This window comes from Pygocentrus nattereri, chromosome 5, assembly GCF_015220715.1.
Source record: "Pygocentrus nattereri isolate fPygNat1 chromosome 5, fPygNat1.pri, whole genome shotgun sequence".
NCBI classification, from domain to species: domain Eukaryota; kingdom Metazoa; phylum Chordata; class Actinopteri; order Characiformes; family Serrasalmidae; genus Pygocentrus; species Pygocentrus nattereri.
This window is the reverse complement of record NC_051215.1, coordinates 50453941-50477532: the sequence shown is the minus strand read 5'-3', so window position 1 is coordinate 50477532 and position 23592 is coordinate 50453941. Positions and strand designations below refer to the sequence as shown.

Genomic DNA, 23592 nt, shown 5'->3' with positions numbered 1-23592 from the left:
TTTTGTTTCAGTGTTTGGTGTAGATGACACCTCTAGGGTGGTGGTGAGAGGGGATTGTGTAGACCTTTCTGATTCTACACTTATTTTTGTCGACATTTCAACAGCTGTCTCTATTCCTGATGTGAAGTCTTGTGTTTGAAATGTTGAAAGTGGTACAGTCTCGACGTTATTGATCGAAGTAGTCGTTGTTGAAGATGGAGTGCTGGGCAATGAATGAAACGATGTAGTTTCTACTGTGGTAGTTTCAGGCATAGATGATGTTGAAATTTCAGGTATGGAAAACTTCTGAGTTGTTGAGACCTCCGCAGTCGGAAGTGCATGGGACAGTGTGCTTGGAGTTGATGACGTGGTACCTGGAGTAGGAGTTGACAACACTTCTGTCAAACTGCTGAGTGTGGATTGAGTGGAGCTGTCCAATGCTATACTATTAGGTGTCAATGTAGTAAAATGAATAACTGGTCCTGTTGTGAAATCTTGTGGTCCAGAACTTGACACTGATACAGACTCACGACAGTCTTAGCAGAAGAAGACGTTGTTTCAGAAGCAGCAGTGGTCAATGAAGACATAAGTGCAGTCTCTGCTGTGGAAATCTCAGGCATAGTTGATCCTGTGTCTGTAGGCAGGTATTGTAGAAACATCACTTAGACTAACTATTGTTGTTTCAGCGTTTGGTGTAGATGACACCTCTAGGGTGGTGATGAGAGGGGATTGTGTAGACCTTTCTGATTCTACACTTATTTTTGTCGACATTTCAACAGCTGTCTCTATTCCTGATGTGAAGTCTTGTGTTTGAAATGTTGAAAGTGGTACAGTCTCGACGTTATTGATCGAAGTAGTCGTTGTTGAAGATGGAGTGCTGGGCAATGAATGAATTGATGTATTCACTACTGTGGTAGTTTCAGGCATAGATGATGTTGAAATTTCAGGTATGGAAAACTTCTGAGTTGTTGAGACCTCCGCAGTCGGAAGTGCATGGGACAGTGTGCTTGGAGTTGATGACGTGGTACCTGGAGTAGGAGTTGACAACACTTCTGTCAAACTGCTGAGTGTGGATTGAGTGGAGCTGTCCAATGCTATACTATTAGGTGTCAATGTAGTAAAATGAGTAACTGGTCCTGTTGTGAAATCTTGTGGTCCAGAACTTGACACTGATACAGACTCACCAGTCTTAGCAGAAGAAGAAGTTGTTTCAGAAGCAGCAGTGGTCAATGAAGACATAAGTGCAGTCTCTGCTGTGGAAATCTTCAGGCATAGTTGATCCTGTGTCTGTAGGCAGGTATTGTAGAAACATCACTTAGACTAACTATTGTTGTTTCAGCGCTTGGTGTAGATGACACCTCTAGGGTGGTGATGAGAGGGGATTGTGTAGACCTTTCTGATTCTACACTTATTTTTGTCGACATTTCAAGAGATGTCTCTAGTACTTGATTGTGTAGTCTTGAGTTTCAGAATGTTGATAAGTGGTACAGGCCACGATATTAGTGATCAAATTAGGTGTTGTTGAAGATGGAGTGCTGGGCAATGAATGAATTGATGTAGTCACTACTGTGGTAGTTTCAGGCATAGATGATGTTGAAATTTCAGGTATGGAAAACTTCTGAGTTGTTGAGACCTCCGCAGTCGGAAGTGCATGGGACTGTGTGCTTGGAGTTGATGACGTGGTACCTGGAGTAGGAGTTGACAACACTTCTGTCAAACTGCTGAGTGTGGATTGAGTGGAGCTGTCCAATGCTATACTATTAGGTGTCAATGTAGTAAAATGAACAACTGGTCCTGTTGTGAAATCTTGTGGTCCAGAACTTGACACTGATACAGACTCACCAGTCTTAGCAGAAGAAGACGTTGTTTCAGAAGCAGCAGTGGTCAATGAAGACATAAGTGCAGTCTCTGCTGTGGAAATTTCAGGCATAGTTGATCCTGTGTCTGTAGGAGGTATTGTAGAAACATCACTTAGACTAACTATTGTTGTTTCAGCGCTTGGTGTAGATGACACCTCTTGGGTGGTGATGAGAGGGGATTGTGTAGACCTTTCTGATTCTACACTTATTTTTGTCGACATTTCAAGAGATGTGTCTGTACTTGTTGTGTAGTCTTGAGTTTCAGATCTTGATACTGGTAAGGCCACGATATTAGTGATCAAAGTAGGCGTTGTTGAAGATGGAGTGCTGGGCAATGAATGAAACGATGTAGTTTCTACTGTGGTAGTTTGAGGCATAGATGATGTTGAAATTTCAGGTATGGAAAACTTCTGAGTTGTTGAGACCTCCTCTGTCGGAAGTACATGGGAAAGTGTGCTTGGAGTTGATGACGTGGCACCTGGAGTAGGAGTTGACAACACTTCTGTGAAACTGCTGAGTGTGGATTGAGTGGAGCTGTCCAATGCTATACTATTAGGTGTCAATGTAGTAAAATGAGTAACTGGTCCTGTTGTGAAATCTTGTGGTCCAGAACTTGACACTGACACAGACTCACGACTGTTTGCAGAAGAAGTTGTTTCAGAAGCAGCAGTGGTCAATGAAGACATAAGTGCAGTCTCTGCTGTGGAAATCTCAGGCATAGTTGATCCTGTGTCTGTGGCAGGTATTGTAGAAACATCACTTAGACTAACTATTGTTGTTTCTGCGTTTGGTGTAGATGACACCTCTAGGGTGGTGATGAGAGGGGATTGTGTAGACCTTTCTGATTCTACACTTATTTTTGTCGACATTTCAACAGCTGTCTCTATTCCTGATGTGAAGTCTTGTGTTTGAAATGTTGAAAGTGGTACAGTCTCGACGTTATTGATCGAAGTAGTCGTTGTTGAAGATGGAGTGCTGGGCAATGAATGAATTGATGTAGTCACTACTGTGGTAGTTTCAGGCATAGATGATGTTGAAATTTCAGGTATGGAAAACTTCTGAGTTGTTGAGACCTCCGCAGTCGGAAGTGCATGGGACAGTGTGCTTGGAGTTGATGACGTGGTACCTGGAGTAGGAGTTGACAACACTTCTGTCAAACTGCTGAGTGTGGCTTGAGTGGAGCTGTCCAATGCTATACTATTAGGTGTCAATGTAGTAAAATGAACAACTGGTCCTGTTGTGAAATCTTGTGGTCCAGAACTTGACACTGATACAGACTCACCAGTCTTAGCAGAAGAAGACGTTGTTTCAGAAGCAGCAGTGGTCAATGAAGACATAAGTGCAGTCTCTGCTGTGGAAATTTCAGGCATAGTTGATCCTGTGTCTGTAGGAGGTATTGTAGAAACATCACTTAGACTAACTATTGTTGTTTCAGCGCTTGGTGTAGATGACACCTCTAGGGTGGTGATGAGAGGGGATTGTGTAGACCTTTCTGATTCTACACTTATTTTTGTCGACATTTCAAGAGATGTGTCTGTACTTGTTGTGTAGTCTTGAGTTTCAGATCTTGATACTGGTAAGGCCACGATATTAGTGATCAAAGTAGGCGTTGTTGAAGATGGAGTGCTGGGCAATGAATGAAACGATGTAGTTTCTACTGTGGTAGTTTGAGGCATAGATGATGTTGAAATTTCAGGTATGGAAAACTTCTGAGTTGTTGAGACCTCCTCTGTCGGAAGTACATGGGAAAGTGTGCTTGGAGTTGATGACGTGGCACCTGGAGTAGGAGTTGACAACACTTCTGTGAAACTGCTGAGTGTGGATTGAGTGGAGCTGTCCAATGCTATACTATTAGGTGTCAATGTAGTAAAATGAGTAACTGGTCCTGTTGTGAAATCTTGTGGTCCAGAACTTGACACTGACACAGACTCACGACTGTTTAGCAGAAGAAGTTGTTTCAGAAGCAGCAGTGGTCAATGAAGACATAAGTGCAGTCTCTGCTGTGGAAATCTCAGGCATAGTTGATCCTGTGTCTGTGGCAGGTATTGTAGAAACATCACTTAGACTAACTATTGTTGTTTCAGTGTTTGGTGTAGATGACACCTCTAGGGTGGTGATGAGAGGGGATTGTGTAGACCTTTCTGATTCTACACTTATTTTTGTCGACATTTCAACAGCTGTCTCTATTCCTGATGTGAAGTCTTGTGTTTGAAATGTTGAAAGTGGTACAGTCTCGACGTTATTGATCGAAGTAGTCGTTGTTGAAGATGGAGTGCTGGGCAATGAATGAATTGATGTAGTCACTACTGTGGTAGTTTCAGGCATAGATGATGTTGAAATTTCAGGTATGGAAAACCTCTGAGTTGTTGAGACCTCCGCTGTCGGAAGTGCATGGGACAGTGTGCTTGGAGTTGATGACGTGGTACCTGGAGTAGGAGTTGACAACACTTCTGTCAAACTGCTGACTGTAGATTGAGTGGAGCTGTCCAATGCTATACTATTAGGTGTCAATGTAGTAAAATGAACAACTGGTCCTGTTGTGAAATCTTGTGGTCCAGAACTTGACACTGATACAGACTCACCAGTCTTAGCAGAAGAAGACGTTGTTTCAGAAGCAGCAGTGGTCAATGAAGACATAAGTGCAGTCTCTGCTGTGGAAATTTCAGGCATAGTTGATCCTGTGTCTGTAGGAGGTATTGTAGAAACATCACTTAGACTAACTATTGTTGTTTCAGCGCTTGGTGTAGATGACACCTCTTGGGTGGTGATGAGAGGGGATTGTGTAGACCTTTCTGATTCTACACTTATTTTTGTCGACATTTCAAGAGATGTGTCTGTACTTGTTGTGTAGTCTTGAGTTTCAGATCTTGATACTGGTAAGGCCACGATATTAGTGATCAAAGTAGGCGTTGTTGAAGATGGAGTGCTGGGCAATGAATGAAACGATGTAGTTTCTACTGTGGTAGTTTGAGGCATAGATGATGTTGAAATTTCAGGTATGGAAAAATTCTTATTTGTTGAGACCTCCTCTGTCGGAAGTACATGGGAAAGTGTGCTTGGAGTTGATGACGTGGCACCTGGAGTAGGAGTTGACAACACTTCTGTGAAACTGCTGAGTGTGGATTGAGTGGAGCTGTCCAATGCTATACTATTAGGTGTCAATGTAGTAAAATGAGTAACTGGTCCTGTTGTGAAATCTTGTGTTCCAGAACTTGACACTGACACAGACTCACGACTGTTTGCAGAAGAAGTTGTTTCAGAAGCAGCAGTGGTCAATGAAGACATAAGTGCAGTCTCTGCTGTGGAAATCTCAGGCATAGTTGATCCTGTGTCTGTGGCAGGTATTGTAGAAACATCACTTAGACTAACTATTGTTGTTTCAGCGGTTGGTGTAGATGACACCTCTAGGGTGGTGGTGAGAGGGGCTTGCGTGGAGCTTTCTGATTCTACACTTATTTTTGTCGACATTTCAACAGCTGTCTCTATTCCTGATGTGAAGTCTTGTGTTTGAAATGTTGAAAGTGGTACAGTCTCGACGTTATTGATCGAAGTAGTCGTTGTTGAAGATGGAGTGCTGGGCAATGAATGAATTGATGTAGTCACTACTGTGGTAGTTTCAGGTATAGATGATGTTGAAATTTCAGGTATGGAAAACTTCTGAGTTGTTGAGACCTCCACAGTCGGAAGTGCATGGGACAGTGTGCTTGGAGTTGATGACGTGGTACCTGGAGTAGGAGTTGACAACACTTCTGTCAAACTGCTGAGTGTGGATTGAGTGGAGCTGTCCAATGCTATACTATTAGGTGTCAATGTAGTAAACTGAGTAACTGGTCCTGTTGTGAAATCTTGTGGTCCAGAACTTGACACTGATACAGATTCACCAGTCTTAGCAGAAGAAGACGTTGTTTCAGAAGCAGCAGTGGTCAATGAAGACATAAGTGCAGTCTCTGCTGTGGAAATTTCAGGCATAGTTGATCCTGTGTCTGTAGGAGGTATTGTAGAAACATCACTTAGACTAACTATTGTTGTTTCAGCGCTTGGTGTAGATGACACCTCTTGGGTGGTGATGAGAGGGGATTGTGTAGACCTTTCTGATTCTACACTTATTTTTGTCGACATTTCAAGAGATGTGTCTGTACTTGTTGTGTAGTCTTGAGTTTCAGATATTGATACTGGTAAGGCCACGATATTAGTGATCAAAGTAGGCGTTGTTGAAGATGGAGTGCTGGGCAATGAATGAAACGATGTAGTTTCTACTGTGGTAGTTTGAGGCATAGATGATGTTGAAATTTCAGGTACGGAAAACTTCTGAGTTGTTGAGACCTCCTCTGTCAGAAGTACATGGGAAAGTGTTCTTGGAGTTGATGACGTGGCACCTGGAGTAGGAGTTGACAACACTTCTGTGAAACTGCTGAGTGTGGATTGAGTGGAGCTGTCTAATGCTATACTATTAGGTGTCAATGTAGTAAACTGAGTAACTGGTCCTGTTGTGAAATCTTGTGGTCCAGAACTTGACACTGATACAGACTCACCAGTCTTAGCAGAAGAAGACGTTGTTTCAGAAGCAGCAGTGGTCAATGAAGACATAAGTGCAGTCTCTGCTGTGGAAATTTCAGGCATAGTTGATCCTGTGTCTGTGGCAGGTATTGTAGAAAGTTCACTTAGACTAACTCTTGTTGTTTCTGCGTTTGGTGTAGATGACACCTCTAGGGTGGTGGTGAGAGGGGATTGTGTAGACCTTTCTGATTCTACACTTATTTTTGTCGACATTTCAACAGCTGTCTCTATTCCTGATGTGAAGTCTTGTGATTGAAATGTTGAAAGTGGTACAGTCTCGACGTTATTGATCGAAGTAGTCGTTGTTGAAGATGGAGTGCTGGGCAATGAATGAATTGATGTAGTCACTACTGTGGTAGTTTCAGGCATAGATGATGTTGAAATTTCAGGTATGGAAAACTTCTGAGTTGTTGAGACCTCCGCTGTCGGAAGTGCATGGGACAGTGTGCTTGGAGTTGATGACGTGGTACCTGGAGTAGGAGTTGACAACACTTCTGTCAAACTGCTGAGTGTGGATTGAGTGGAGCTGTCCAATGCTATACTATTAGGTGTCAATGTAGTAAAATGAACAACTGGTCCTGTTGTGAAATCTTGTGGTCCAGAACTTGACACTGATACAGACTCACCAGTCTTAGCAGAAGAAGACGTTGTTTCAGAAGCAGCAGTGGTCAATGAAGACATAAGTGCAGTCTCTGCTGTGGAAATTTCAGGCATAGTTGATCCTGTGTCTGTAGGAGGTATTGTAGAAACATCACTTAGACTAACTATTGTTGTTTCAGCGCTTGGTGTAGATGACACCTCTAGGGTGGTGATGAGAGGGGATTGTGTAGACCTTTCTGATTCTACACTTATTTTTGTCGACATTTCAAGAGATGTGTCTGTACTTGTTGTGTAGTCTTGAGTTTCAGATCTTGATACAGGTAAGGCCACGATATTAGTGATCAAAGTAGGCGTTGTTGAAGATGGAGTGCTGGGCAATGAATGAACTGATGTAGTTTCTACTGTGGTAGTTTCAGGCATAGATGATGTTGAAATTTCAGGTATGGAAAACTTCTGAGTTGTTGAGACCTCCTCTGTCGGAAAAGCATGGGAAAGTGTGCTTGGAGTTGATGATGTGGAATCTGGAGTAGGAGTTGACAACACTTCTGTGAAACTGCTGAGTGTGGATTGAGTGGAGCTGTCCAATGCTATACTATTAGGTGTCAATGTAGTAAACTGAGTAACTGGTCCTGTTGTGAAATCTTGCATTCCAGAACTTGACACTGATACAGACTCACCACTGTTGGCTGAAGAAGTTGTTTCAGAAGCAGCAGTGGTCAATGAAGACATAAGTGCAGTCTCTGCTGTGGAAATTTCAGGCATAGTTGATCCTGTGTCTGTGGCAGGTATTGTAGAAACATCACTTAGACTAACTATTGTTGTTTCAGTGTTTTGTGTAGATGACACCTCTAGGGTGGTGGTGAGAGGGGATTGTGTAGACCTTTCTGATTCTACACTTATTTTTGTCGACATTTCAACAGATGTCTCTGTTCTTGATGTGAAGTCTTGTGTTTGAGATGTTGAATCTGGTAAAGTCTCGATGTTATTGATCGAAGTAGGCGTTGTTGAAGATTGAGTGCTGGGCAATGAATGAAACGATGTAGTTTCTACTGTGGTAGTTTCAGGCATAGATGATGTTGAAATTTCAGGTATGGAAAACTTCTGAGTTGTTGAGACCTCCTCTGTCGGAAGTGCATGGGAAAGTGTGCTTGGAGTTGATGATGTGGAATCTGGAGTAGGAGTTGACAACACTTCTGTGAAACTGCTGAGTGTGGATTGAGTGGAGCTGTCCAATGCTATACCATTAGGTGTCAATGTAGTAAACTGAGTAACTGGTCCTGTTGTGAAATCTTGTGGTCCAGAACTTGACACTGATACAGACTCACCACTGTTGGCTGAAGAAGTTGTTTCAGAAGCAGCAGTGGTCAATGAAGACATAAGTGCAGTCTCTGCTGTGGAAATTTCAGGCATAGTTGATCCTGTTTCTTTGGGAGGTATTGTAGAAAAAGCTGTTAGACTAACTATTGTCGTTTCTGCCTGTGGTGTAGACGACACCTCTAGGGTGGTGGTGAGAGGGGCTTGCGTTGAGCTTTCTGATTCTACACTTATTTTTGTTGACATTTGAACAGATGTCTCTGTTCTTGATGTGAAGTCTTGTGTTTGAGATGTTGAATCTGGTAAAGTCTGGACGTTATTGATCGAAGTAGTCATTGCAGATGGAGTGCTGGGCAGTGAATGAATTGATGTAGTTTCTACTGTGGTAGTTTCAGGCATAGATGATGTTGAAATTTCAGGTATGGAAAACTTTTGAGTTGTTGAGACCTCCTCTGTCGGAAGTGCATGGGAAAGTGTGCTTGGAGTTGATGACGTGGTACCTGGAGTAGGAGTTGACAACACTTCTGTGAAACTGCTGAGTGTGGATTGAGTGGAGCTGTCCAATGCTATACTATTAGGTGTCAATGTAGTAAACTGAGTAACTGGTCCTGTTGTGAAATCTTGCATTCCAGAACTTGACACTGACACAGACTCATCACTGTTGGCTGAAGAAGAAGTTGTTGCAGAAGCAGCAGTGGTCAGTGAAGACATTAGTGCATGCTCTGCTGTGGTACTTTCAGGCATAGTTGATCCTGTGACTGTGGGAGGTATTGTAGAAAGATCACTTAGACTAACTATTGTCGTTTCTGCTTGTGGTGTAGACGACACCTCTAGGGTGGTGGTGAGAAGGGCTTGCGTGGAGCTTTCTGATTCTGCACTTATTTTTGTTGACATTTCAAGAGTTGTGTCTGTTCTTGTTGTGACGTCTTGTGTTTGAGATGTTGAAAATGGGAAACTATCGGTGTTAGTGATCCAAGTAGGCGTTGTTGGAGATGGAGCGCAGGGCAATGAATGAACTGATGTAGTTTCTACTGTGGTAGTTTCAGGCATAGATGATGTTGAAATTTCAGGTATTGAAAACTTTTGAGTTGTTGAGACCTCCTCTGTCGGAAAAGCATGGGAAAGTGTGCTTGGAGTTGATGATCTTTTACCTGGAGTAGGAGTTGACAACACTTCTGTGATACTGCTGAGTGTGGATTGAGTGGAGATGTCCAATGCTATACCATTGGGTGTCAATGTAGTAAACTGAGTAACTGGTCCTGTTGTGAAATCTTGTAATCCAGAACTTGACACTGACACAGACTCACCACTGTTGGCTGAAGAAGAATCCGGTCTAAAAGTTGTTGTGGTAAATGAAGACATCAGTGCATGCTCTGCTGTGGAAATTTTAGGCATAGTTGATCCTGTGTCTGTGGGAGGTATTGTAGAAAGATCATTAAGGCTAACTATTGTCGTTTCTGCATGTGCTGTAGACGACACCTCTAGGGTGGTGGTGAAAGGGGCTTGCGTGGCGCTTTCTGATTCTACACTTATTTTTGTCGACATTTCAACAGTGGTGTCTCTTCTTGTTGTGAAGTCTTCTGTTTGAGATGTTGAAAATGGTAAAGTCTCGATGTTAGTGATCAAAGTATGCGTTGTTGGAGATGGAGTGCTGGGCAATGAATGAAACGATGTAGTTTCTACTGTGGTAGTTTGAGCCATAGATGATGTCGAAATTTCAGGTATGGAAAACTTCTGAGTTGTTGAGACCTCCTCTGTCGGAAGTGCATGGGAAAGTGTGCTTGGAGTTGATGACATTGTACCTGGAGTAGGAGTTGACAACACTTCTGTGATACTGCTGTGTGTGGATTGAGTGGAGATGTCCAATGCTATACTATTGGGTATCAATGTAGTAAACTGAGTAACTGGTCCTGTTGTGAAATCTTGTGTTCCAGAACTTGACACTGATACAGACTCACCACTGTTGGCTGAAGCAGAAGCTGTTTCAGAAGCAGTGCTCGACAATGAAGTCATTGCTGTACTTTCTTCTTTGGTTATTTCAGGTATGTTGATTGTTGTTGAAGTTATTGATGTTTCAAACCACTGAGTTGTTGATCCTGCAGTTTTTGCTTCTTCATCTGTGTAAGTTTTTGTCGAATTTGATTTTGATTTGTTGATTTTGATTTGTTGACTTTGATTTGTTGCTAATTCAGTGTAAAGCAATGAATTATTTGTTTTCGTTTCTGCTCTTTTTGTTCCAGGTGTAGATGTTGTTGACATTTCAGATGTGGAAAATTGCTGAGTTGTTAATCCTACATCTATGGCCGATACTGCAGAAAGTATGGTCGGATTGTTTGATGTTTTTGGAGTATTTGTTGATGACACCTCTCTTATTGTTGTGACAGCTTCTGTCTTTTTTGCTTCTGTCTCTTTGACTGTAATATTTTCTGACGTTTTTGTGCTCTCTTTTGCTGCACTGATTTGCCACATTATAATTACTGTAGATAAGAGGTAAAACAATTCAATACATGAAAATTCTTTAAATTATTTTTTCAAGTTTCATTTTAAGTGTATTATAAACTAAATATTATTTTTTGAGACATTATGTATGGGTGATTCTTCAACTCTTGACACTTGAGAGTCCATAGGAATTGATTGTGTATGGTAGAATTGGAACTAACTGAACTTCTAAATGTCTTTTGTACTAACAAAATAATATGTTACATTTTATAGATATGTCAAAGCAGTGAGAGAGGAAAATTTTCAAATTTATGTGTCACATGCAGACAGCACTAATTCACTGAATGCCTTTGACTGTTCTTCTGTTGACTTCAATGCTCACTGTGATATCATAGCATTTTTTTCTAATTTAGTATTTTAATATCAGACAATGTCTTTTAAGTTTGGGTTTATTGCATGCTATATATAAGTTTAAAAGTGTTTCCTTTCAGTTTCAATATAATCTGTCATTATCACCATCATTCATTTCGTTTAGACCTTTTCATTCACTTTTTATCCAGTTTCCCCCTAATTTTGTCATTGTCAATTCCACATGATGGTTAGGTCTCCTTTATTCACATGATGCTACCAAGCAGGGAAGGTGATGACTAACATATGCTTCCTCTGAGACATATGAAGCCAGACAGTGCATCTTTTCAAACTATCACAAATGCAACATAATTGGACAGCTCTACATGCTTGGAGGAGAATGCTGATTGAAAATTTTGTTATGTCAGCAAACAGCTGGCTAGCATCGCATTCAGAGAGATTGAGGCCAATTAATCTCTCTTGGACTCCTGGCCATGAATGGCTGTGGCATCACATGGGATTGAACTTGCGATCTCCTGATAATACGACCAATGCTTAAACAGAAACATGAACAGTTTTCATCTAAATGCGACAGTGCCATTTTCCTTGCTTTTTGAGGGCTGTGGTGAAACAACAGCACGACCAAAGAAAAAAGGTAATCTGCCTTAAAAACAATGGAAATGATTTCATATACTGAATTTTGAAAAGGTTTACATTTATTTCACTTTTTCTTTAGAGGTGGAAATAAAAAAACTTGTTTTTCACTACAGGTTTTGATATTTTATGATTAATCTAATGATTAGTCTGGGTCTGAGACCAATGTAAAATCAATTTTAGTAAGCATAGGAGTCAAAATCACGGCACCATGGTTAAAAGTCTATCCCTGAGACTGAAAGGTGTCAGTAGAATTGCAGAAACACCCATATTTATCTATCACATACAGTAAGATTTTTATTCCTAAAAACTGAAGCCTAAAAAGTTTTCTTACCCATAGTGAAGAATATGCAGTTTGCTGCAGTTCCTGCTTTGCCATACAGAAACAGAGTCATTTTTCTGTAATTAAAAATAAAAAGGTAAGCTCAAATGGAAAAATTAAAACAGTTTTAATGTAGATTATATCAATACCTTGATTGGAACTTGTCTTTAAAGGATCAATGAACACATCACCTAAAGATTTCCTGTAAGGATGTTTAAGTTCACCAGTCAAAGAAAAAAGTACTTTGTCTCTGAAATATTTTTCATTATTTATTATATAATATTATTTAAAATACTTTTTTTATTTTTTATATTTTAATTAATATTTTATTGCTACTTTGTGTAGGCAATATAAACAGGGAAACAAAACCCTGTTTTCCCCTTTGCAAAGAACTTTTAATTAAAATTAACTAAAAAAAGACTGCCATACTTAAAAGAAATAATAATAAACCAAAAAGCTTAAGAACATTTTAAGTAAATTGCAATACAGTCTTAATAGTTATTGTTGTTAATCACTAGAACTTTCAGTAAAGGTAATAGCACACATGGCATTTATACTTAGGCAAACTGAGATTTAACCAGTTATAATTAATACATTTACACAAGTAAATTTGCTGATGGATTTATTGGAAAGCAAAGTGTTTTATTTATTTATTTTTTGCTTTTTTTTTGCCCGGGGGGGTTGGGGGGGTTCTGGTGGGGTAATGCAGTTCTTCATTGCATTATGTTGGTTCAGCTCCTGGACTGCAATACTGTAGCTCACACATTTTATTTAAGACCAAGAGGGTCCAAAAACCCAGCTTCAGTTTCTATGCTGATCATTTTGGTTGCTGGATATTCTAAAAAATTTCACTGCAATTCTGCAAGTTACTCAGGACCAGGCTCAGAAAACCATAAAATCCCTTGGCTTTTATGGGTTGTGTGTCTGATGACTGCACTGCTGTCAACAATAGGCTATAACCTTACATTATACCTTAGCAGGGGACATGTTAAGTCTAGCAACTTGCTATTGTCTTTATGCACCTAGGGTAGGTCAACACAGTGCCTTCGAGACGAAATAGATTAGAAGACAATGACGGCATTAATAATACTACAACGGAATTTTTTATTATAGTCTCTGTACTTTTTGGCTAGTAAAGTATAATACGGTTTTATATAGTTTATAGTTTAAATATTGTTTTAAAAAGATGACAAATAATTTAACATGAAATTAGGCTGTCATACTTAACAGAAATAATAAAAATCAGTAAGCTTGTTTTAAGATCATTTGAAATTACTTACATTTACGGCATCTGGCTGACGCTCTTATCCAGAGCGACTTACAATTTGATCATTTTACACAGGCAGGCCAAGGTGGTGTTAGGAGTCTTGCCCAAGGACTCTTATTGGTATAGTGTAGGGTGCTTGACCTGGTGGGGGATTGAACCCCAGTCTACAGTGTAGAAGGCAGAGGTGTTACCCACTACACTAACCAACCACTTCATTTTAGTTTTGTATAACGCAAGCCCAAGACTATGCAGCGTGGTCGGAGAGTGTGCAAAAACATTCCTCCATCCTTATAGAAAAAAAAAAATAATCAAACTAATGTTATTACAACTAGTGCACTGCCGTAGTGGTGCTGCACAGCCTTCAGCCTTCATTAAGAAACCTTAGCCCACCAGGCATTTGTGCCCAGGGTCCTAAAATTTGGCGATCCAGGTCTGCTGAGTACTTAGACAGTACTTAAACTACTCAGTCTTAACTTTAACATCAACCCAAAATCTAAACCTAGATAATAAACAGAGGATTGTCAAAATAAAGTGTGACTATTGTTTCATGAAAGTAATCAGCATCCCTCTGGACGTAACTCGCATTATATCACAGCATGTAGTAGCCTATGCGTTTGAAACCAGTAAGGTTTTAGTTACTCATCAGTTTGAAATGAACAATCGTTCAATTCTTAGACCTGCTTTGATTTGGATATTTTGATATCAACAAATTAAAATGAATGACAACATGCAGCATTTAGGCTTTTGTAAAACGTGGGAAAACACAGAAAAATACCCTTTGTCTTGTGTGAGTGACATTCCGTGATAATCCCAGATCTCCCAGCAGCTCTCTGAGTTCTGGCTCCTCTAGTGCGGATCCAGTGGAGTAGCGGTTTGCTGCATTTTCACCCGTTCAGATTCTTTATTGCGCAGCTCGGGGCGTTTCTGACGGTGCTGCTGTTCTGACGTGACTAATGATGGGAGGACAGGCATCGCTCAGCGAGAGCAAGAGCACAAAAAGACAAAGCATGGATAAGTCAAGCCCTCGCACCTTTGCATGTCGACCACGTGACAGTAAAACTACTGTTTCGTGCTTCTGCTCCTGCCCTGGACATCAGATTTTCTGAGACGTGAGATGTGAAAAGTGAAACTAAACACACAGAATATACGGAGATTTTCACTAACACCCCTTTTCCCCCGCCGTAATAATGTTCAAAGGGAGATTAAAGTAGATGGTGCAAGGAGAATCAGACACACCCACCCAGCAAGCGCCTCAAGTTACGCACCAGTTTACCGCGGATTATTTTCCTCCCACAAAAGGTTCAGCAGGCAAAGCAGCCCGGTCGGGTAATCAGAGGACTGGTTCGTGGTTTCTGTGCAGATCTTTGATCTTTTTCTGTCTAAAATAAGATTGAATGGGTTATGAACTGCGATAAACCACAGCGAATCCGATCCTACCTGATTTTGCATAAAGAGTAACACAGGTTTCAAAAATAACAGATGCATGGAGAATACATGAACTTCCCATTTAAAGTTTTGAAACGTCACACTGCTGACCATAAGCACTGCATTCATATTATTATGGTTATTATTATTATTAATAATAATAATAAATGTCACACCAGTGAGCTAAACATTTTGCACAGAAGTATTAAAATACTTTGCTCAAATTTTGGAAATCTTTTTGCATACATTTTTGGGGGCAAACTAGCTGTTAAAAAAAGCAAATTTTCCCAGATATATAAAATTATCCACCTGTATATGTCAGAGGAAAATAAGTGAAAATGTCATCAAAAGACTGCAGGCAACTTGCAAGATGTGGCAAACCACTCTTAGATAAACAGGACTTTCAGGAAAAAAACAAAAAGTCCGCTGGCGTTTTGGTCCATCCTTTTACTGTGACAAGATAACTTAACACCACAAGTCTGAACAAATATGCACCTTTCAAGAAGCTGTTACTTCGTTTTGGAGGTGTGCAAAATACTTGGAAAACAATGGAAGCTGTTTTAAAGACTTTAAAGAGTTTGACCTGACCCAGTTTGTGTCCTACAAGGTACTTTGTCGTGTACCTTTAAGGTGAGAGTGCATGTGAGTAATGCTTAAGTATTACTAAACATCTGATACTGAACAAAGATAAATAACATATTTTGCACTCAATGTATTTTAATACAATGCATGTATTTTTGTGTCTCAAGCAACACCTGAGATACTTTCTGCCACCCTGTCCAGGATCATTTCAGAGTTACAACATGATTTTGTAGCTAATCTAACAGTTGAGTCAAAATCAGATCATCAGTGCTGCCCTTCAGTGATTGTGAAAGAAGTCACTCAGCCAGATTTTCTTATTTTAGTGGCAGTCACAACTCCTCTGTGACTCATTGAGGATTAATACAAAATGCTCAGAGCAAAATAGATCCTTAGAACATTTCCTTTTAAAGTTTGAGAACACACTGGGCTGGGCTGGAGAACCTCCCTCACTGAAACTTAAAGAAGTTGAGAGCCCAGTCTTCTTGCCCTGATGACTAACAGAATAAAATATAAGTCCCAAAGAAATAAGCACTCTTAAATGGTGTAGTATGACAGCACAATGCAAGCATTCAGGACATCTGTTCAGAATGTATTTACAAATGCTTGATTTTTTCAGATAATACATATATGTGCTCTTTTTAAGCCAGTTCAGTTCTTCTTTGCATAATTATGCCCTGTTTTCCAGAAAGTAAATCACAATAAGCATAAATAACATGACTTATAGTCTCGTGGGAAAATGTGATTAAAAATGTATAGTGAGAAACATCTTTTCTCTAACTTTCAATATCAACAAACTACAGTTTATAACCCCAATTCCAGTGAAGTTGGAACGTTGTAAATAAAAACAGAAGACGATGATTTACAAATCCTTTTCAACCGATATTCAATTGAATCCACTACAAAGACGAGATATTTAATGTTCAAACGGATAAACTTTATTGTTTTTTGCAAATATTCACTCATTTTGAATTTGGTGCCTGCAACACGTTCCATAGAAGTTGGGACAGGGGGATTAAAAGACTGGGAAAGTTGAGGAATGCTCAAAAAACACCTGTTTGGAACATTCCACAGGTGAACAGGTTAATTGGAAACAGGTGAGGGTCATGATTGGGTATTCTGTTTTTATTTATGTTTTCCACAACGTCCCGACTTCATTGGAATTGGGGTTGTAGTTGCATCATTTGTTGAACAGACAGGATTACTCTCCACACTCTATTCACAGAAATAGGCCACGTGTTAATGGGCAATTATTTCATAGGTCATTTTTAAGATGATGTTTTTTAAAGAATGGCAAGAAGGTTAAAAACATAAACGTGAAGCCAAGTCAAATTTATTTGTCAGATTTATCAGTGTGCTTCAGTGTCCGGCCGGACATGTGGGTGATTGTATACTCAGAAAGAAAGCAGGTAGATGGAATTATTTTTATTCTATCCGTTTGTACGGAAAACAGGGAATGTAAACATTTCCAGAGTGCGGCTAACGACTCCGGCAGATCTGACTATGACAGCTTAACTAACAGGAGAGAACCGGAAGGACACACAGACACGGCAGCACTCTGAGACAGTCTGGCATCCCTCCGCTCCACCGTCCACAAACTTGAGTGACCGCGTGCGAGCAGCGGGACGACGGCACCAGCGCCTCAGTTTACTATAATTCCCTGTGTCCATGGACCCCTGGATCTGCTGCCTTTATCTAGGGGGAACATTAGCTACCAAAAGCTAAACTGAAGTGAGTTTTCAGCCTAGTCTTAAAGACTGAGACTGTGTCTGAGTCCCGAACAGTTTCTGGAAGATCATTCCAGAGTTTGGGGGCTTTATAAGAATATTACTTTATAATATTTTCTAAAGTGGATCGTAAGGTATTTTCTAAATAATCGGTTAGTAAATCTAGTTCCATTGGATCTGATGGAGTGGAGACTGGGGTTGATAACTCTGGGAGATTTTCTATAAATTGTAGGGCGGTAGAAGGTTTTATTGAGCGCTTTGTTGAATAACGAGGGGACGTATATATATTATGGCTGAGTCGTAGCTCATATGAAATTAGGTAATGGTCGGAGTTCGCTGTGGTTTGCGGGAGGATATTAAGCTTGTCTATGTTAAGACCTCGTGTCAAAACTAAATCTAACGTATGACGACAGTCGTGTGTAGGCCCTGCTGCATTTTGGGTAAAACCAACAGAGTCTAGGATTGAGGTAAATGCCATTTTTAATGGGTCGTCTACCTTCTCAAAGTGAATATTAAAATCTCCTGCAATTATTACTTTATCGTTGCACACAGCCAGGTTTGCAGCGAAGTCACTAAATTCTTCTATAAATTCAGAGTCGCCCCCTGGTGGCCTGTAAATATTAAATAATGAAAACGTCTTTTTTGTGACCGGATTTGTGACGTGAATAGAGAGGACCTCAAAGGAAGTGAAGGTGTCACATTGTTTCTGACTGATATCGAGAGTATTTTGGTGAATTACACAGACTCCACCTCCCTCGCCTGATAGTCTCGGCCTATGTGCATAATTATAGCCTGTAGGCGTGGCTTCATTTAAAGCTGAATATTCATCTGGTCTAACCCGTTTCAGTAAGACAGAAAAAGTTAAATTTATGATCGCTTATAATTTCATTTACGACGACTGCTTTAGAGTTTAGTGATCTTATATTGAGTAGTCCAAGTTTTAGATCTAAGGTGTTAGTGCCATCATCAGAACATGGATACATGTTGATTAGGTTATTTAAACGGACTGATTGAGTTTTTCTGTGATTAAATTTAGTTTTAATTCGGGGCAAAGACACAGTCTCTATAAAGCTGATCTTGGGTGACGCCTCAAGGCGGATCGCAGACGGTCGTTTTAGCCTGTCTGTCTGCAGCCTGGTCCCGGCTCTGGACTGTCAGCAGCGGTTTACACTACTCTGCCGACTAACTAAAAGACTATGAGCTGTGCTGCACGAAAGTAAGGCAGCACCCTCCCGCGTGGGGTGGACACCATCCCTACCTATAAGACCAGGCTTGCCCTCGAAATGCAACCAATTGTCTATAAAGCCCACTTGATTTTCCAAACACCAACTGGCCATTCTGAAGAGAAAAAGAAATTGAAGGCACTTATAAAGGAAAATAAATAATATGTGAGAGACTGGTGTTAAATGACAGAAGATCAGATTACAGTACAAACATCATATTTAAAGCTTAACAACCACACCTTTATTCATTTTTTTTCTGGTCTATATTTGTCTGCTTGAACAATGAAGCCAAGGATAAAATTACAATACAGCAATCTTGTTTGAAAAAGGTACCAGTTTTAAAAATTGTCCCCTTATTACCTCTAGGTAATTTACTGAAGGCCCCAAGCTTAAAGGCAGTTATATTAGTGCACACACCAGACTGAAAGGTGTGTTGTGTACTGATGCTCATTACATTGGTGTAGAAATGTGATTGGTTTAATTTAATATCATTTGTTTTGTGCAAAAGGTTTAATGTGAAAGATGGGAAGGCAGTTAAATTACAAAAGGTAACGAATGAATGTAGCCTGTATCAGGATGCGTTTGGCCTGGAAGTTAGGCCTAGCTTCTGAGCTCAGGATATACAAGAGCAAAATAGAGGTACAAGAGAAGGCATCTTTAGTTTTTTGTACCTCAGATCCATTTAAAGCTAACCTGATAGTGCATATGTAGTTTACTGGGAAATGCTGAGCATTGAAATTATAACTTTTTGGCACTTTTCCACCGCATGTTACACATAAACACATAACGTACATCTAAGCTGCCTTTTCACGAGGCCTTCAGCTCATGGGGGCCCTAGGTGTCTGCCTACTTTTGGGAAGCAAAAAGACCACAACTGACCAGCGTCTTTGCACCAGGTTTGCAGGTTCTTCTGCTGAGAAAACTGAATAGTTTTGAGTAGTTTTCTGATATGATTACACAACATAGCGCCTGTGACAAACAGTCTGACGAGCATTTTAATTTTTGGAAAGAAAGATGGTAAATCTCATCTCCAAATCCAGACAGACTGGGTTATAACAAAACTCTCTCTCTCTCTCTCTCTATATATATATATATATATTACACAAACTAAAAATACAGTATACACATACACAGGTGAGCCAAAATATTATAAACACCTGTCCAGCATGTGGTTGGTACTCTGCTTGCTGCCACAACAGCTGCGACACATGAACCCTATAAGACCTGAGAAGGTGCCCTGCGGTACATAAGCAACAGATCCTTTAACTGCTGTAAGTTGCGAGGTGGAGCTGCTTCAGATTGGACTTGTTGTTCCAGAACATCTCACAGATGCTTGACTGGATTGAGATCTGGGGGATCTGGAAGCCAGGGTAACACCTTGATCTATTCGTTTATGTTCATAAAACCATTGGTGAACAATTTGTGCAGTGTGGCAGGGCTCATTATCTTGCTGAAGGAGGCCACAGGGAGAACCATTGCAGTGAAGGGGAGGAGCTGTTCTGCACAACATTTAGGTTTGGGTGAGTGGCACATTAAAAACAAACATCCACATAAATATCCAGACTCAGGGTGTCCCAGCAGAATGTCACTCAGAGCATCACACTCTCTCCACTGGCTTGTCTTCCTCTTGCAGTTCATCCTGGTGCCATCAATTTTACCAGATACCTCATGCATCAAGCTATCCAGGTGATGTAGGTTACACTACGCAGCCCCATATGCAGCAGGGTGTGATGCATTGTGTGTTGTGACACATTCCTCTTCTAGCTAGCATTAAATATTCTAGTGACTTACACCACAGCAGCCCTTCTGTCGATTAGGACCAGATGATCTTCCTTGCTCTCTTGCATCGATGGGCCTTTGGTGCCCAACACCCTGTTGCTGGTTTGTGATTTGTCCCTTATTGGACCACTCTTGGTAGGTGTTCATAACTGCTGACTGGGAGCATGTCATCATTTCAGAGATGTTCTGACCCAGTCACCTGGCCATAAAAATGTGGCCCATGTCAGTCACCCAAGTTCTTCTGCCCATTTCTCCTGCATCCAACACATTGAGTACAATAACCGACAGTTCATAACAGTCTAACAGAGCCCAGATGTTGAGATGCAGCATTGTTGAGATTATCAGTATAATTTGCTTCATCTGTGAGTTTTATCTCATTGGTGTATAAGTGAACACACACTGATCAGGATATATAATGGTTAGAAAAATAACCAAACTATTCAAATGTGGGACATTATTATTTTCCGGTAATTTAAGCTTAAAAAACAATGTTAGGTTGCTTTGAGTCTCTGACCTACCTTAGAAATCTGCAATACACACCAGCTCTCAACCTGCCTGTATTTCAGTGAAACAGCCCCAAAGCAGCCAACAGATGAAGCAGTTCGGATGTAATGAAAATGTAGTGTTACCTTATGTATGAAACGGTTCAGTTATTTTATTATTTTTATTATTTTTTCTACTCACACAGTTAAACAATGCTGAAATCTGTGGGTGCTGTAGCCACCTTCCCTGTCTCTGTCTCACTTCTCTGTCTGCAGAAAAGTACATGTAACCTTTACCTCTGCTGAGATAGCCTGTCCCTCAAATAAGCCCCACCTGCAAGACCTATTACTTGCTAGATATCTGTTTAGTTCTAACTAAGAAGTCTATTTTAAATTCTGTAATGAATATGGATTTTAGAGAAGTAATGTTTTCTCTTATTCTAAGTTACTTCAACTAAATAACACATATTAAATGCTGATTTCCATGATTGATAAGGCATGCTTGTCTACTCATGCTGGTCTACTTGAGTCATGCTGTGCACTGTGACTGTTACACCCTGTTAGTTTAGTTCACAGCGGTAATTTATGAGTTTGTAGTTTTTTGTGGTTATATGTACGCCTGTTCCTGCCTGCAACCATTTCAGTTTTAGTTCTATGGTACAGTCAGAGGCTGGCACAGCTGATACTGTGTTTTTCGCAATCTTAAAGTCTTTTAGTTTTAAAAGTTTATGCTTAAAATAAAAAAGTGTTTAAGATTAATATAAATATTCAAACCGATGCAAATGCATGAATGTGAGTTCAAAATAAAACTATTTATTTATTTATTGTTTAAAACATGGTTTTAATTTATGACTTCATCCATAAATTATGCTGGAGCCTATCCCAGCGTTCATCGGTTTACATTTTCCAAAATTAAATTTCACTAGAGCTGGAATCATCATCATTTTTCTCTCCTTAATTACTGCATACTGTATGTAATAATATGTTAAAAGTTTGTTCTTTGAGTATCCGATTTTCTTAATGTATTTTAGCCAATTAGCTGTGTTGTGTTGAAGGAAGGCAGGGACTAAACTGTCATATTTGGTAAAAGCACATTTTTTTAACTGGAGTAATTCCATCTGAAATATTTTATAGTGTCCATGTCTTCACTGTTATTCTAAAAGGTAGAAAATAGGAAAGAAATACAACCTTTTCTATGAATCCAGACTGTTGACTGACAGTACATGTGTCATGATTTTCAAGGCTGTTTTGCAGTTTTTGTGTCCAGTAGACCAGCATTTTGGGCAGTAACTCTTTGGGCCTCATTAGGAAAACTCATATTGAAGTGCTGATTGTTTCACCTCTTTAATAACTGACACATACTCCTAACTAGCATTAGAGGTAATTTGACTCATCTTAACTTCAAAGTCTTTTTTCTTATGCAGTGTTTCCCTCATTTTGTTCCCAGTGTACCTGGTTTCACTGACGTGTAAATCTGGTCTGACCGCACTGTCTAACCATCAGCTCTTTCATTCTCATGAGCTATATAATTACTCAAATATGTGAGGATAATGATGGCATTGGATTAACCATTTGTGCAGCAGGCAAAATTACACAAAGAACAGTTTTGCATATATCACTGCTAAATGGTATCTTTACAGGAGAAGGGAAAAAAACATACTTTACTTTTAATGTAAGTCAATGGAACCAGACAGCAAGCAGTTCTGGGCCATTTCTGTTGGTCCATTCATGTTAAAATTTACTCACAATACGGAGAGTAGGTATTTTCAAATTATCTCAACATTTTGGTTCGACAGCAGCATATATACACACACACATATATATATATATATATATATATATATATATATATATATATATATATATATATATATATATATATATGTACGTACCTGTGTGTGTGTGTGTGTGTGTGTGTGTGTGTGTGTGTGTGTATACCTGGCTGTAAAGAAGATAACACTACAGAAATTATATAACGCTGCTATTTGTATAACAACATTAAAAAACAAGTGAAATATACACCGTAACACTATGGGCTCTGTTTTGATGTGGTATAACGGTATAACACTGGCATATTACTCATTTGGTTGCTCATTTGCTATTTTGATGGCCAGAAATGAGAAATTGTGGTGACTGCTATGACATGGTGGAGTGAGGAGGCCGTGAAAGTGAAGTGAGACAGGAGGGTTTCACATTGTGTTTTTTTCCTGACTTCAAGCACAAATGTGTCCAAATTCTCTTAGATCTTCCCATTTTTACGTAAATAGGGAGTCATTTCTCCTTCACATAAGGACAAGGGCGCAGTTTTGACTATTAAATGTGGCGTTATGCAGGGAACATTATTTATTTGATAAAACAAAAATGGAATGTCTAACAAAACTAAAATCTGATTGGCTAGGCCAGGGAGCCATTGTAATATATATATATATAATATATTTTTTCCCTTTGCATTCATACACATGGCAACCGCTGTTATTGTTAATATTACTGCTTTTGTTTATTGTGATTACAATAAAAATGTACAAAATAATTTTATGTTCATGAATGTGTGTTTTATCTTTTGTGTTTCATAAAAGTAAAAAGTCATTAGAGGCAAAAACACAAATATTGTAATTTGGAATCGTAGGAAGACAGTGATATTCTGTCATTATGAAAATATTCTTGCTGCAATACCGGCGCACACACAACTCTTAAAGGGAATCTCAGAATTGATTTGATTGCCTAACCAATGCCTGGTGATAATGTATTCACTCTAACTACTAACTACCGTAACTGCACAGCCAATCAGAACAGAGGTCATTAAAAATAAATGATGTCTTTTTTTGGTAAATAAAACCATACAAATGTTATAAGTGGGCCTCGGGGGGGGGGGGGGGGGGGGGGTTGTGTGGGGGGGGGTGGATAAAACACACAACAAACAGGTTAGAGTCCAAATGAAAGGAAATGATTAGTTTCACACAGAAAGAGTTAGATATATTTTAAAAAGTGCATCTTATTGGCTCAGGTAAGTGATAAGTAAATGTATAATATTAAATAAA

At 39.7% G+C, this 23592-nt stretch overlaps 1 protein-coding gene across 1 annotated transcript in view; it reads right to left on the bottom strand.

The window, feature by feature from the left end:
• The window catches only part of LOC108415807 (mucin-17-like), a 25813-nt gene extending 16929 nt beyond the window's left edge, over nucleotides 1-8884 (bottom strand). Inside the window, exon 1 of the mRNA XM_037538322.1 lies at nucleotides 8842-8884. The gene's annotated coding sequence lies outside the window, so the exon portion shown is untranslated. The remainder of the gene's footprint in view (nucleotides 1-8841) is intronic.
• Between the last annotated feature and the right edge of the window lie 14708 nt (nucleotides 8885-23592).